Here is a 16077-nt window from a genome sequence, read left to right as displayed (position 1 = left end):
TTTGCTTAACGATTGCCACCTGAGGTAGCCTCTGTAGCCCATCTTCGTCCCTTTCAGAGGGTGGATTTCTCAGTGTTGCCTTTTCCCCAGCTCCCCACGCCCTTGTGTGTTTCTTTTGCTTAAAGATTGCCACCTGAAGCCAGCCTCTCTTGCCCATCTTCCTCAGTTTCAGAGGGTAGATATTTCAGGGTTGCTTTTTCCCCAGGTCCCCACGCCTTTGTGTTTTGTTTTTGCTTAACGATTGCCACCTGAGCTAGCCTCTCTTGCCCATGTTCCTCAGTTTCAGAGGGTAGATATTTCAGGGTTGCTTTGTCCCCAGGGCTCCACGCCTTTGTGCTTTGTTTTTGCTTAAGGATTGCCACCTGAGGTAGCCTCTCTTGCCCATCTTCCTCAGTTTCAGAGGGTGGATTTCTCCGTGTTGCTTTTTCCCCAGGTCTCCACGCCCTTGTGTGTTTCTTTTGCTTAAAGATTGCCACCTGAGCTAGCCTCTGTTGCCCATCTTCGTCCGTTTCAGAGGCTGGATTTCTCAGTGTTGCCTTTTCGCCAGCTCCCCACGCCCTTGTGTGTTTCTTTTGCTTAAAGATTGTCACCTGAGCTAGGCACTGTTGCCCTGCTTCCTCAGTTTCAGAGGGTACCTTTTTCAGGGTTGCTTTTTGACCGGGTCTCCTCGCCATTGTATTTTTTTATTTTATTTTTTTTGCTTAAAGATTGCCACCTGAGCTAGCCTCTGTTGCGCTTCTTTCTCAGTTCTAGAGGGTAGATTTCTCCGTGTTGCTTTTTCCCCAGGTCTCCACGCACTTCCTTTTATTTTTCCTTAAAAATTGCCACCTGAGCTAGCCTCTGTTGTCCATCTTCGTCGGTTTCAGAGGGTAGATTTCTCACTGTTGCTTTTTTGCCAGGTCTGCACGCCCTTGTGTTTTTCTTCTGCTTAAAGGTTGCAACCTGAGCTAGCTTCTTTTGCCCATGTTCCTCAGTTTCAGAGGGTGGATTTCTCCGTGTTGCTTTTTCCCCAGGCCTCCACGCCCTTGTGTGTTTCTTTTGCTTAACGATTGCCACCTGAGGTAGCCTCTGTAGCCCATCTTCGTCCCTTTCAGAGGGTGGATTTCTCAGTGTTGCCTTTTCCCCAGCTCCCCACGCCCTTGTGTGTTTCTTTTGCTTAAAGATTGCCACCTGAAGCCAGCCTCTCTTGCCCATCTTCCTCAGTTTCAGAGGGTAGATATTTCAGGGTTGCTTTTTCCCCAGGTCTCCACGCCTTTGTGTTTTGTTTTTGCTTAACGATTGCCACCTGAGCTAGCCTCTCTTGGCCATGTTCCTCAGTTTCAGAGGGTAGATATTTCAGAGTTGCTTTGTCCCCAGGGCTCCACGCCTTTGTGCTTTGTTTTTGCTTAAGGATTGCCACCTGAGGTAGCCTCTCTTGCCCATCTTCCTCAGTTTCAGAGGGTGGATTTCTCCGTGTTGCTTTTTCCCCAGGTCTCCACGCCCTTGTGTGTTTCTTTTGCTTAAAGATTGCCACCTGAGCTAGCCTCTGTTGCCCATCTTCGTCCGTTTCAGAGGGTGGATTTCTCAGTGTTGCCTTTTCGCCAGCTCCCCACGCCCTTGTGTGTTTCTTTTGCTTAAAGATTGTCACCTGAGCTAGGCACTGTTGCCCTGCTTCCTCAGTTTCAGAGGGTACCTTTTTCAGGGTTGCTTTTTCACCGGGTCTCCTCGCCATTGTATTTTTTTATCTTATTTTTTTTGCTTAAAGATTGCCACCTGAGCTAGCCTCTGTTGCGCTTCTTTCTCAGTTCTAGAGGGTAGATTTCTCCGTGTTGCTTTTTCCCCAGGTCTCCACGCACTTCCTTTTATTTTTCCTTAAAAATTGCCACCTGAGCTAGCCTCTGTTGTCCATCTTCGTCGGTTTCAGAGGGTAGATTTCTCACTGTTGCTTTTTTGCCAGGTCTGCACGCCCTTGTGTTTTTCTTCTGCTTAAAGGTTGCAACCTGAGCTAGCTTCTTTTGCCCATGTTCCTCAGTTTCAGAGGGTGGATTTCTCCGTGTTGCTTTTTCCCCAGGCCTCCACGCCCTTGTGTGTTTCTTTTGCTTAACGATTGCCACCTGAGGTAGCCTCTGTTGCCCATCTTCGTCCGTTTCAGAGGGTGGATTTCTCAGTGTTGCCTTTTCCCCAGCTCCCCACGCCCTTGTGTGTTTCTTTTGCTTAAAGATTGCCACCTGAAGCCAGCCTCTCTTGCCCATCTTCCTCAGTTTCAGAGGGTAGATATTTCAGGGTTGCTTTTTCCCCAGGTCTCCACGCCTTTGTGTTTTGTTTTTGCTTAACGATTGCCACCTGAGCTAGCCTCTCTTGGCCATGTTCCTCAGTTTCAGAGGGTAGATATTTCAGAGTTGCTTTGTCCCCAGGGCTCCACGCCTTTGTGCTTTGTTTTTGCTTAAGGATTGCCACCTGAGGTAGCCTCTCTTGCCCATCTTCCTCAGTTTCAGAGGGTGGATTTCTCCGTGTTGCTTTTTCCCCAGGTCTCCACGCCCTTGTGTGTTTCTTTTGCTTAAAGATTGCCACCTGAGCTAGCCTCTGTTGCCCATCTTCGTCCGTTTCAGAGGCTGGATTTCTCAGTGTTGCCTTTTCGCCAGCTCCCCACGCCCTTGTGTGTTTCTTTTGCTTAAAGATTGTCACCTGAGCTAGGCACTGTTGCCCTGCTTCCTCAGTTTCAGAGGGTACCTTTTTCAGGGTTGCTTTTTGACCGGGTCTCCTCGCCATTGTATTTTTTTATCTTATTTTTTTTGCTTAAAGATTGCCACCTGAGCTAGCCTCTGTTGCCCATCTTCGTCCGTTTCAGAGGCTGGATTTCTCAGTGTTGCCTTTTCGCCAGCTCCCCACGCCCTTGTGTGTTTCTTTTGCTTAAAGATTGTCACCTGAGCTAGGCACTGTTGCCCTGCTTCCTCAGTTTCAGAGGGTACCTTTTTCAGGGTTGCTTTTTGACCGGGTCTCCTCGCCATTGTTTTTTTTTATTTTATTTTTTTTGCTTAAAGATTGCCACCTGAGCTAGCCTCTGTTGCGCTTCTTTCTCAGTTCTAGAGGGTAGATTTCTCCGTGTTGCTTTTTCCCCAGGTCTCCACGCACTTCCTTTTATTTTTCCTTAAAAATTGCCACCTGAGCTAGCCTCTGTTGTCCATCTTCGTCGGTTTCAGAGGGTAGATTTCTCACTGTTGCTTTTTTGCCAGGTCTGCACGCCCTTGTGTTTTTTTTCTGCTTAAAGGTTGCAACCTGAGCTAGCTTCTTTTGCCCATGTTCCTCAGTTTCAGAGGGTGGATTTCTCCGTGTTGCTTTTTCCCCAGGCCTCCACGCCCTTGTGTGTTTCTTTTGCTTAACGATTGCCACCTGAGGTAGCCTCTGTAGCCCATCTTCGTCCCTTTCAGAGGGTGGATTTCTCAGTGTTGCCTTTTCCCCAGCTCCCCACGCCCTTGTGTGTTTCTTTTGCTTAAAGATTGCCACCTGAAGCCAGCCTCTCTTGCCCATCTTCCTCAGTTTCAGAGGGTAGATATTTCAGGGTTGCTTTTTCCCCAGGTCCCCACGCCTTTGTGTTTTGTTTTTGCTTAACGATTGCCACCTGAGCTAGCCTCTCTTGCCCATGTTCCTCAGTTTCAGAGGGTAGATATTTCAGGGTTGCTTTGTCCCCAGGGCTCCACGCCTTTGTGCTTTGTTTTTGCTTAAGGATTGCCACCTGAGGTAGCCTCTCTTGCCCATCTTCCTCAGTTTCAGAGGGTGGATTTCTCCGTGTTGCTTTTTCCCCAGGTCTCCACGCCCTTGTGTGTTTCTTTTGCTTAAAGATTGCCACCTGAGCTAGCCTCTGTTGCCCATCTTCGTCCGTTTCAGAGGCTGGATTTCTCAGTGTTGCCTTTTCGCCAGCTCCCCACGCCCTTGTGTGTTTCTTTTGCTTAAAGATTGTCACCTGAGCTAGGCACTGTTGCCCTGCTTCCTCAGTTTCAGAGGGTACCTTTTTCAGGGTTGCTTTTTGACCGGGTCTCCTCGCCATTGTATTTTTTTATTTTATTTTTTTTGCTTAAAGATTGCCACCTGAGCTAGCCTCTGTTGCGCTTCTTTCTCAGTTCTAGAGGGTAGATTTCTCCGTGTTGCTTTTTCCCCAGGTCTCCACGCACTTCCTTTTATTTTTCCTTAAAAATTGCCACCTGAGCTAGCCTCTGTTGTCCATCTTCGTCGGTTTCAGAGGGTAGATTTCTCACTGTTGCTTTTTTGCCAGGTCTGCACGCCCTTGTGTTTTTCTTCTGCTTAAAGGTTGCAACCTGAGCTAGCTTCTTTTGCCCATGTTCCTCAGTTTCAGAGGGTGGATTTCTCCGTGTTGCTTTTTCCCCAGGCCTCCACGCCCTTGTGTGTTTCTTTTGCTTAACGATTGCCACCTGAGGTAGCCTCTGTAGCCCATCTTCGTCCCTTTCAGAGGGTGGATTTCTCAGTGTTGCCTTTTCCCCAGCTCCCCACGCCCTTGTGTGTTTCTTTTGCTTAAAGATTGCCACCTGAAGCCAGCCTCTCTTGCCCATCTTCCTCAGTTTCAGAGGGTAGATATTTCAGGGTTGCTTTTTCCCCAGGTCTCCACGCCTTTGTGTTTTGTTTTTGCTTAACGATTGCCACCTGAGCTAGCCTCTCTTGCCCATGTTCCTCAGTTTCAGAGGGTAGATATTTCAGGGTTGCTTTGTCCCCAGGGCTCCACGCCTTTGTGCTTTGTTTTTGCTTAAGGATTGCCACCTGAGGTAGCCTCTCTTGCCCATCTTCCTCAGTTTCAGAGGGTGGATTTCTCCGTGTTGCTTTTTCCCCAGGTCTCCACGCCCTTGTGTGTTTCTTTTGCTTAAAGATTGCCACCTGAGCTAGCCTCTGTTGCCCATCTTCGTCCGTTTCAGAGGGTGGATTTCTCAGTGTTGCCTTTTCGCCAGCTCCCCACGCCCTTGTGTGTTTCTTTTGCTTAAAGATTGTCACCTGAGCTAGGCACTGTTGCCCTGCTTCCTCAGTTTCAGAGGGTACCTTTTTCAGGGTTGCTTTTTCACCGGGTCTCCTCGCCATTGTATTTTTTTATCTTATTTTTTTTGCTTAAAGATTGCCACCTGAGCTAGCCTCTGTTGCGCTTCTTTCTCAGTTCTAGAGGGTAGATTTCTCCGTGTTGCTTTTTCCCCAGGTCTCCACGCACTTCCTTTTATTTTTCCTTAAAAATTGCCACCTGAGCTAGCCTCTGTTGTCCATCTTCGTCGGTTTCAGAGGGTAGATTTCTCACTGTTGCTTTTTTGCCAGGTCTGCACGCCCTTGTGTTTTTTTTCTGCTTAAAGGTTGCAACCTGAGCTAGCTTCTTTTGCCCATGTCCCTCAGTTTCAGAGGGTGGATTTCTCCGTGTTGCTTTTTCCCCAGGCCTCCACGCCCTTGTGTGTTTCTTTTGCTTAAAGATTGCCACCTGAAGCCAGCCTCTCTTGCCCATCTTCCTCAGTTTCAGAGGGTAGATATTTCAGGGTTGCTTTTTCCCCAGGTCTCCACGCCTTTGTGTTTTGTTTTTGCTTAACGATTGCCACCTGAGCTAGCCTCTCTTGCCCATGTTCCTCAGTTTCAGAGGGTAGATATTTCAGGGTTGCTTTGTCCCCAGGGCTCCACGCCTTTGTGCTTTGTTTTTGCTTAAGGATTGCCACCTGAGGTAGCCTCTCTTGCCCATCTTCCTCAGTTTCAGAGGGTGGATTTCTCCGTGTTGCTTTTTCCCCAGGTCTCCACGCCCTTGTGTGTTTCTTTTGCTTAAAGATTGCCACCTGAGCTAGCCTCTGTTGCCCATCTTCGTCCGTTTCAGAGGGTGGATTTCTCAGTGTTGCCTTTTCGCCAGCTCCCCACGCCCTTGTGTGTTTCTTTTGCTTAAAGATTGTCACCTGAGCTAGGCACTGTTGCCCTGCTTCCTCAGTTTCAGAGGGTACCTTTTTCAGGGTTGCTTTTTCACCGGGTCTCCTCGCCATTGTATTTTTTTATCTTATTTTTTTTGCTTAAAGATTGCCACCTGAGCTAGCCTCTGTTGCGCTTCTTTCTCAGTTCTAGAGGGTAGATTTCTCCGTGTTGCTTTTTCCCCAGGTCTCCACGCACTTCCTTTTATTTTTCCTTAAAAATTGCCACCTGAGCTAGCCTCTGTTGTCCATCTTCGTCGGTTTCAGAGGGTAGATTTCTCACTGTGGCTTTTTTGCCAGGTCTGCACGCCCTTGTGTTTTTTTTCTGCTTAAAGGTTGCAACCTGAGCTAGCTTCTTTTGCCCATGTCCCTCAGTTTCAGAGGGTGGATTTCTCCGTGTTGCTTTTTCCCCAGGCCTCCACGCCCTTGTGTGTTTCTTTTGCTTAACGATTGCCACCTGAGCTAGCCTCTGTTGCCCATCTTCGTCCGTTTCAGAGGGTGGATTTCTCAGTGTTGCCTTTTCCCCAGCTCCCCACGCCCTTGTGTGTTTCTTTTGCTTAAAGATTGCCACCTGAAGCCAGCCTCTCTTGCCCATCTTCCTCAGTTTCAGAGGGTAGATATTTCAGGGTTGCTTTTTCCCCAGCTCCCCACGCCCTTGTGTGTTTCTTTTGCTTAAAGATTGCCACCTGAAGCCAGCCTCTCTTGCCCATGTTCCTCAGTTTCAGAGGGTAGATATTTCAGGGTTGCTTTGTCCCCAGGGCTCCACGCCTTTGTGCTTTGTTTTTGCTTAAGGATTGCCACCTGAGGTAGCCTCTCTTGCCCATCTTCCTCAGTTTCAGAGGGTGGATTTCTCCGTGTTGCTTTTTCCCCAGGTCTCCACGCCCTTGTGTGTTTCTTTTGCTTAAAGATTGCCACCTGAGCTAGCCTCTGTTGCCCATCTTCGTCCGTTTCAGAGGGTGGATTTCTCAGTGTTGCCTTTTCGCCAGCTCCCCACGCCCTTGTGTGTTTCTTTTGCTTAAAGATTGTCACCTGAGCTAGGCACTGTTGCCCTGCTTCCTCAGTTTCAGAGGGTACCTTTTTCAGGGTTGCTTTTTGACCGGGTCTCCTCGCCATTGTATTTTTTTATCTTATTTTTTTTGCTTAAAGATTGCCACCTGAGCTAGCCTCTGTTGCGCTTCTTTCTCAGTTCTAGAGGGTAGATTTCTCCGTGTTGCTTTTTCCCCAGGTCTCCACGCACTTCCTTTTATTTTTCCTTAAAAATTGCCACCTGAGCTAGCCTCTGTTGTCCATCTTCGTCGGTTTCAGAGGGTAGATTTCTCACTGTTGCTTTTTTGCCAGGTCTGCACGCCCTTGTGTTTTTTTTCTGCTTAAAGGTTGCAACCTGAGCTAGCTTCTTTTGCCCATGTCCCTCAGTTTCAGAGGGTGGATTTCTCCGTGTTGCTTTTTCCCCAGGCCTCCACGCCCTTGTGTGTTTCTTTTGCTTAAAGATTGCCACCTGAAGCCAGCCTCTCTTGCCCATCTTCCTCAGTTTCAGAGGGTAGATATTTCAGGGTTGCTTTTTCCCCAGGTCTCCACGCCTTTGTGTTTTGTTTTTGCTTAACGATTGCCACCTGAGCTAGCCTCTCTTGCCCATGTTCCTCAGTTTCAGAGGGTAGATATTTCAGGGTTGCTTTGTCCCCAGGGCTCCACGCCTTTGTGCTTTGTTTTTGCTTAAGGATTGCCACCTGAGGTAGCCTCTCTTGCCCATCTTCCTCAGTTTCAGAGGGTGGATTTCTCCGTGTTGCTTTTTCCCCAGGTCTCCACGCCCTTGTGTGTTTCTTTTGCTTAAAGATTGCCACCTGAGCTAGCCTCTGTTGCCCATCTTCGTCCGTTTCAGAGGGTGGATTTCTCAGTGTTGCCTTTTCGCCAGCTCCCCACGCCCTTGTGTGTTTCTTTTGCTTAAAGATTGTCACCTGAGCTAGGCACTGTTGCCCTGCTTCCTCAGTTTCAGAGGGTACCTTTTTCAGGGTTGCTTTTTCACCGGGTCTCCTCGCCATTGTATTTTTTTATCTTATTTTTTTTGCTTAAAGATTGCCACCTGAGCTAGCCTCTGTTGCGCTTCTTTCTCAGTTCTAGAGGGTAGATTTCTCCGTGTTGCTTTTTCCCCAGGTCTCCACGCACTTCCTTTTATTTTTCCTTAAAAATTGCCACCTGAGCTAGCCTCTGTTGTCCATCTTCGTCGGTTTCAGAGGGTAGATTTCTCACTGTTGCTTTTTTGCCAGGTCTGCACGCCCTTGTGTTTTTTTTCTGCTTAAAGGTTGCAACCTGAGCTAGCTTCTTTTGCCCATGTCCCTCAGTTTCAGAGGGTGGATTTCTCCGTGTTGCTTTTTCCCCAGGCCTCCACGCCCTTGTGTGTTTCTTTTGCTTAACGATTGCCACCTGAAGCCAGCCTCTCTTGCCCATCTTCCTCAGTTTCAGAGGGTAGATATTTCAGGGTTGCTTTTTCCCCAGGTCTCCACGCCTTTGTGTTTTGTTTTTGCTTAACGATTGCCACCTGAGCTAGCCTCTCTTGCCCATGTTCCTCAGTTTCAGAGGGTAGATATTTCAGGGTTGCTTTGTCCCCAGGGCTCCACGCCTTTGTGCTTTGTTTTTGCTTAAGGATTGCCACCTGAGGTAGCCTCTCTTGCCCATCTTCCTCAGTTTCAGAGGGTGGATTTCTCCGTGTTGCTTTTTCCCCAGGTCTCCACGCCCTTGTGTGTTTCTTTTGCTTAAAGATTGCCACCTGAGCTAGCCTCTGTTGCCCATCTTCGTCCGTTTCAGAGGGTGGATTTCTCAGTGTTGCCTTTTCGCCAGCTCCCCACGCCCTTGTGTGTTTCTTTTGCTTAAAGATTGTCACCTGAGCTAGGCACTGTTGCCCTGCTTCCTCAGTTTCAGAGGGTACCTTTTTCAGGGTTGCTTTTTCACCGGGTCTCCTCGCCATTGTATTTTTTTATCTTATTTTTTTTGCTTAAAGATTGCCACCTGAGCTAGCCTCTGTTGCGCTTCTTTCTCAGTTCTAGAGGGTAGATTTCTCCGTGTTGCTTTTTCCCCAGGTCTCCACGCACTTCCTTTTATTTTTCCTTAAAAATTGCCACCTGAGCTAGCCTCTGTTGTCCATCTTCGTCGGTTTCAGAGGGTAGATTTCTCACTGTTGCTTTTTTGCCAGGTCTGCACGCCCTTGTGTTTTTTTTCTGCTTAAAGGTTGCAACCTGAGCTAGCTTCTTTTGCCCATGTCCCTCAGTTTCAGAGGGTGGAGTTCTCCGTGTTGCTTTTTCCCCAGGCCTCCACGCCCTTGTGTGTTTCTTTTGCTTAACGATTGCCACCTGAGCTAGCCTCTGTTGCCCATCTTCGTCCGTTTCAGAGGGTGGATTTCTCAGTGTTGCCTTTTCCCCAGCTCCCCACGCCCTTGTGTGTTTCTTTTGCTTAAAGATTGCCACCTGAAGCCAGCCTCTCTTGCCCATCTTCCTCAGTTTCAGAGGGTAGATATTTCAGGGTTGCTTTTTCCCCAGGTCTCCACGCCTTTGGGTTTTGTTTTTGCTTAACGATTGCCACCTGAGCTAGCCTCTCTTGCCCATCTTCCTGAGTTTCAGAGGGTCGATATCTCCGTGTTGCTTTTTCCCCAGGCCTCCACGCCCTTGTGTGTTTCTTTTGCTTAACGATTGCCACCTGAAGCCAGCCTCTCTTGCCCATCTTCCTCAGTTTCAGAGGGTAGATATTTCAGGGTTGCTTTTTCCCCAGGTCTCCACGCCTTTGTGTTTTGTTTTTGCTTAACGATTGCCACCTGAGCTAGCCTCTCTTGCCCATGTTCCTCAGTTTCAGAGGGTAGATATTTCAGGGTTGCTTTGTCCCCAGGGCTCCACGCCTTTGTGCTTTGTTTTTGCTTAAGGATTGCCACCTGAGGTAGCCTCTCTTGCCCATCTTCCTCAGTTTCAGAGGGTGGATTTCTCCGTGTTGCTTTTTCCCCAGGTCTCCACGCCCTTGTGTGTTTCTTTTGCTTAAAGATTGCCACCTGAGCTAGCCTCTGTTGCCCATCTTCGTCCGTTTCAGAGGGTGGATTTCTCAGTGTTGCCTTTTCGCCAGCTCCCCACGCCCTTGTGTGTTTCTTTTGCTTAAAGATTGTCACCTGAGCTAGGCACTGTTGCCCTGCTTCCTCAGTTTCAGAGGGTACCTTTTTCAGGGTTGCTTTTTCACCGGGTCTCCTCGCCATTGTATTTTTTTATCTTATTTTTTTTGCTTAAAGATTGCCACCTGAGCTAGCCTCTGTTGCGCTTCTTTCTCAGTTCTAGAGGGTAGATTTCTCCGTGTTGCTTTTTCCCCAGGTCTCCACGCACTTCCTTTTATTTTTCCTTAAAAATTGCCACCTGAGCTAGCCTCTGTTGTCCATCTTCGTCGGTTTCAGAGGGTAGATTTCTCACTGTTGCTTTTTTGCCAGGTCTGCACGCCCTTGTGTTTTTTTTCTGCTTAAAGGTTGCAACCTGAGCTAGCTTCTTTTGCCCATGTCCCTCAGTTTCAGAGGGTGGATTTCTCCGTGTTGCTTTTTCCCCAGGCCTCCACGCCCTTGTGTGTTTCTTTTGCTTAACGATTGCCACCTGAGCTAGCCTCTGTTGCCCATCTTCGTCCGTTTCAGAGGGTGGATTTCTCAGTGTTGCCTTTCCCCAGCTCCCCACGCCCTTGTGTGTTTCTTTTGCTTAAAGATTGCCACCTGAAGCCAGCCTCTCTTGCCCATCTTCCTCAGTTTCAGAGGGTAGATATTTCAGGGTTGCTTTTTCCCCAGGTCTCCACGCCTTTGGGTTTTGTTTTTGCTTAACGATTGCCACCTGAGCTAGCCTCTGTTGCCCATCTTCGTCCATTTCAGAGGGTGGATTTCTCAGTGTTGCCTTTTCCCCAGCTCCCCACGCCCTTGTGTGTTTCTTTTGCTTAAAGATTGCCACCTGAAGCCAGCCTCTCTTGCCCATCTTCCTCAGTTTCAGAGGGTAGATATTTCAGGGTTGCTTTTTCCCCAGGTCTCCACGCCTTTGGGTTTTGTTTTTGCTTAACGAGTGCCACCTGAGCTAGCCTCTCTTGCCCATGTTCCTCAGTTTCAGAGGGTAGATATTTCAGGGTTGCTTTGTCCCCAGGGCTCCACGCCTTTGTGCTTTGTTTTTGCTTAAGGATTGCCACCTGAGGTAGCCTCTCTTGCCCATCTTCCTCAGTTTCAGAGGGTGGATTTCTCCGTGTTGCTTTTTCCCCAGGTCTCCACGCCCTTGTGTGTTTCTTTTGCTTAACGATTGCCACCTGAGCTAGCCTCTGTTGCCCATCTTCGTCCGTTTCAGAGGGTGGATTTCTCAGTGTTGCCTTTTCGCCAGCTCCCCACGCCCTTGTGTGTTTCTTTTGCTTAAAGATTGTCACCTGAGCTAATCACTGTTGCCCTGCTTCCTCAGTTTCAGAGGGTACCTTTTTCAGGGTTGCTTTTTGACCGGGTCTCCTCGCCATTGTATTTTTTTATCTTATTTTTTTTGCTTAAAGATTGCCACCTGAGCTAGCCTCTGTTGCGCTTCTTTCTCAGTTCTAGAGGGTAGATTTCTCCGTGTTGCTTTTTCCCCAGGTCTCCACGCACTTCCTTTTATTTCTCCTTAAAAATTGCCACCTGAGCTAGCCTCTGTTGTCCATCTTCGTCGGTTTCAGAGGGTAGATTTCTCACTGTTGCTTTTTTGCCAGGTCTGCACGCCCTTGTGTTTTTTTTCTGCTTAAAGGTTGCAACCTGAGCTAGCTTCTTTTGCCCATGTCCCTCAGTTTCAGAGGGTGGATTTCTCCGTGTTGCTTTTTCCCCAGGCCTCCACGCCCTTGTGTGTTTCTTTTGCTTAACGTTTGCCACCTGAAGCCAGCCTCTCTTGCCCGTCTTCCTCAGTTTCAGAGGGTAGATATTTCAGGGTTGCTTTTTCCCCAGGTCTCCACGCCTTTGTGTTTTGTTTTTGCTTAACGATTGCCACCTGAAGCCAGCCTCTCTTGCCCATCTTCCTCAGTTTCAGAGGGTAGATATTTCAGGGTTGCTTTTTCCCCAGGTCTCCACGCCTTTGTGTTTTGTTTTTGCTTAACGAGTGCCACCTGAGCTAGCCTCTCTTGCCCATGTTCCTCAGTTTCAGAGGGTAGATATTTCAGGGTTGCTTTGTCCCCAGGGCTCCACGCCTTTGTGCTTTGTTTTTGCTTAAGGATTGCCACCTGAGGTAGCCTCTCTTGCCCATCTTCCTCAGTTTCAGAGGGTAGATATTTCAGGGTTGCTTTTTCCCCAGGTCTCCACGCCTTTGGGTTTTGTTTTTGCTTAACGATTGCCACCTGAGCTAGCCTCTGTTGCCCATCTTCGTCCGTTTCAGAGGGTGGATTTCTCAGTGTTGCCTTTTCCCCAGCTCCCCACGCCCTTGTGTGTTTCTTTTGCTTAAAGATTGCCACCTGAAGCCAGCCTCTCTTGCCCATCTTCCTCAGTTTCAGAGGGTAGATATTTCAGGGTTGCTTTTTCCCCAGGTCTCCACGCCTTTGTGTTTTGTTTTTGCTTAACGAGTGCCACCTGAGCTAGCCTCTCTTGCCCATGTTCCTCAGTTTCAGAGGGTAGATATTTCAGGGTTGCTTTGTCCCCAGGGCTCCACGCCTTTGTGCTTTGTTTTTGCTTAAGGATTGCCACCTGAGGTAGCCTCTCTTGCCCATCTTCCTCAGTTTCAGAGGGTGGATTTCTCCGTGTTGCTTTTTCCCCAGGTCTCCACGCCCTTGTGTGTTTCTTTTGCTTAAAGATTGCCACCTGAGCTAGCCTCTGTTGCCCATCTTCGTCCGTTTCAGAGGGTGGATTTCTCAGTGTTGCCTTTTCGCCAGCTCCCCACGCCCTTGTGTGTTTCTTTTGCTTAAAGATTGTCACCTGAGCTAGGCACTGTTGCCCTGCTTCCTCAGTTTCAGAGGGTACCTTTTTCAGGGTTGCTTTTTCACCGGGTCTCCTCGCCATTGTATTTTTTTATCTTATTTTTTTTGCTTAAAGATTGCCACCTGAGCTAGCCTCTGTTGCGCTTCTTTCTCAGTTCTAGAGGGTAGATTTCTCCGTGTTGCTTTTTCCCCAGGTCTCCACGCACTTCCTTTCATTTTTCCTTAAAAATTGCCACCTGAGCTAGCCCCTGTTGCCCATCTTCGTCGGTTTCAGAGGGTAGATTTCTCAGTGTTGATTTTTCCCCATTTCTCCACGCCCTCGTGCTTTTTTTTTTTTATTTCCTTAGATGTCGGCGCCTGAGCTAGCTTCTTTTGCCCATCTTCGTCAGTTTCAGCGGGTAGACTCTCCGCCTGCCTTCGACAGGCCCTCTGGACTGGAAAGCTTTCCTCCTCCCGTCATCACGGTCCTTCTCGGATGACGTGCCTGGTTTCGGTTTGACCGTCCCCGCCCGCCCTGATTTTCTAAGTCCTCCCGGGAACCCCGGGGGCGCTCCAGCCGCTCCGGGAAGCGGCGGCCTCCCGGCCGCACCGGCCCAGCCCGGCCCGGGCCGCCCCCTGGCCTCTCTGGGGGGAACTCTCCCCTTCCCCTTCCCGGTGATCGCCCGAGAAACCTTTTCCGAGTCCCCCTCCTGCGGCTGGGGCTGCGCCTTGGCGGCCGGGAGCCCGCGGGCGGACGCCCCGGGGCCGCACTGGGCCGGGAGGCTGGGTCCGAGGGGGCTCCGGGACGGGATCGGGCGGCCCGGCGGCCCGGCTGTGCTCCCCGGCGGGCCCGCGCTCCGGCTCCGTCCCGCTGAGGCGGTCGTCGGTCGCCGGGTGCCACCTGGCGGCCGCTTTTATATCGTCTCTTTCCTCCGGAGCTCCGGCGACGCGGGCCAAGGGACGGGACTCGGCCGCGGTGACCGAGGCAGAGTCCCGGGAGGCCGGCGTCGCTGGCGGGATCTGGCCCGGTGGCGCCGGGGCGTGAGCGCGACGCCCGCTCGCCGGAGATTGGAGGTGCAGGCTACTGAGGGAGGTGGCTGTCGCCGCGCCGCCCGGTGCCGGCCGGGGTGTGGGGCCTCCCGGACGGGTCGACCAGCAGCCGCCGGTGCCCCTCCGTCCCCGGGAGGGGGTGGGGGGCCGCCGCGGGGGAACGGGCGAGGGAGCTCGTCCCGTGCCCGGCCGTCGTCCCGAGGGCGGCCCGGTGGTCGGGCCTTCCGCGTCGCCGATCCCCTTTCCGCGCCCCGCTCCGGAGGTGGGCGACCGGCCGGGGCCTTGCGGGGGAGGCCCGTGGAGGGCGCGACGGGCTCGGCCGCCGGGCTGGCCTTTTCCCCACTGGTCTTCCGAGTCGACCGGCTCTGGCGGTGGGGACCGGGCCCGGTCCTCGGATGCCTCCTCCTCCGTGGCAGTTTTTTTTTCCAAGTCCCGCCCTGGAGAAGAGCGTGGACCGGCCCCGGGAGCCCTCGAGGGCGGGCCGGGGAGGGCGTCCCCGGCCCGGACGCGTGCCCGGGGTGGGTCCGGGCCGTCGGACCGGACTTCTCTCTCCGAGTTTCGCGGGTCGCGTCTTTGTCCGGAGGCGGGAGGGGGCCGGCTCGAGGCGTAGGTGGAGCCCCGGCTGAGGGACGGGAGCCACGGTCCCGCCCCGGGCCCGGTCGCCGGAGGCGCCTCCGCGGAATTCTTTTCTAAGTCCTGACCCGGCGACTCAGAGGGAGGGACCGACCGGTCCCGGCCCGCGCGGGCGGCCCGGGGAGGCTGTCCCCGGCTCCCCCTGCCGCCACGCTTCTGGGGTCGACCAGATGGCCCCGGGAGCTCCGGGCCTGGTGGCGATGGGGTCGTGCTTGGGGTCTGGTGGCCGTGGCCGTGATCCAGGGGTTCCCCTGGTGATCCGTGGGTGGGCCCCGTCTCCGGGCGCGGCGATTCTTGCCCCCGAATGGGTGGTTTTGTGCCGCCAGATAAGTGCTGACACGCTCTGCTCGGGTGACAGTCGCCCGAGAGCTTCCGGGTGCCTGGATGCGTGTGCGGGGAGGGCTCCGGGCTCTGGCCGAGAACCGGACGCCCGTTTCCACCCCCGCCGCTTGAGCCGCCCGCTGGGGCCTGCGCGCCGGCTCTTGTGCGTTCCAGGCGCCCCCACGACCGTGGTGCCACCTCCGGTCTCTGGTACCCGAGGGCGGCGGGGTTAGGGGCGCGGGGTCCTCTACCACGTGCACTCCCTGCCGCCGGCACCCGGGTGCGGTCGCGACTTACCCCATCCCACCGGCTCCGTGCCAGTGCGTGTCAGGCGTTCTCGTCCTGGGGTCGTCGCCCGCGCTTGCTGGAGGAGGAGAGGGGTCGGTGAGGCTGAAGCAGGCTCCTCCGCTCGCTGTCCTCGCCGGCCTTCCCTTGCTCGGGGGTCCCTCGCGTTATGCTGCCGACCGATGTGGTGATGCTGTGCTCTCCCGGGCCGGGCCTAAGCCGTGCCAGACGAGGGACGGACGTTCATGGCGAACGGGACCGCTCTTCTCGCTCTGCCCGCGGGTCCCCTCGCCCGTTCTCCCCCGCTGCGAGTGGCGTGTGGGAGGCGGCAGGGGTGCGGAATCCGGCCTGACCTCGCTCCCCCGCCCCGTGCCTCGTGGCGTGGGCGGTGTCGGGGTCTCCGTGACGCGGCGGATGCTCTGCCTGTGCCTCTTGGCTGTGTCTCGCGGGCGGCCCTCCCCGCGGTGGGGCGGGCCGTGTTGCCGCCGCGCCGCGCGCCTTCCCGGGCGCGTGAGCGCGTTCCCCAGGCCGTTGGCGGTGCCCCTGGAGCGTTCCAGGTCGTCCCTCAGGCGCCCGAGGCCGAGTGGCGGTGTCGTTCTCTGTTCCCGTCGGCCTCCTCAGGTAACCACTGCGCTGGTGTGTCTGAGGAGCGGGGGGGTCGAGTCGGTAAGGGAGGCGTGCCCCTCGTCCCCCTCGGGGGGGACGGGTGCCTCGTCGCCCCCCACGGCGTGCCGTGTGGGGGCGGGCAGGCTCGGGCGCGTGCCCGCGCGTTCCCCTTGCTGGGGTTTCCCCGCGGGTGTGGGAGTGACCGTGGCGGGCCGAGCCAGCGGCGTGGCGCTGGCTCTTTGGTTGGGAGGTGCTGTTTGATCGGCACCTCCGTCCCAGTCTCTGCCTCCCTTGGTCTCTCGGCCTGAGGGGAGGCACTGACTTGGGAGCCGCACAGGGGCCTTGTAGATCCCTAGCTAAGCCCAGTGTGGCCAGAGATGGCGAGCCCGGG

The sequence above is a fragment of the Equus asinus genome, unplaced genomic scaffold (genome assembly GCF_041296235.1).
Source record: "Equus asinus isolate D_3611 breed Donkey unplaced genomic scaffold, EquAss-T2T_v2 contig_71, whole genome shotgun sequence".
Lineage (NCBI taxonomy): Eukaryota > Metazoa > Chordata > Mammalia > Perissodactyla > Equidae > Equus > Equus asinus.
Note: the sequence above shows the minus strand (reverse complement) of the source record.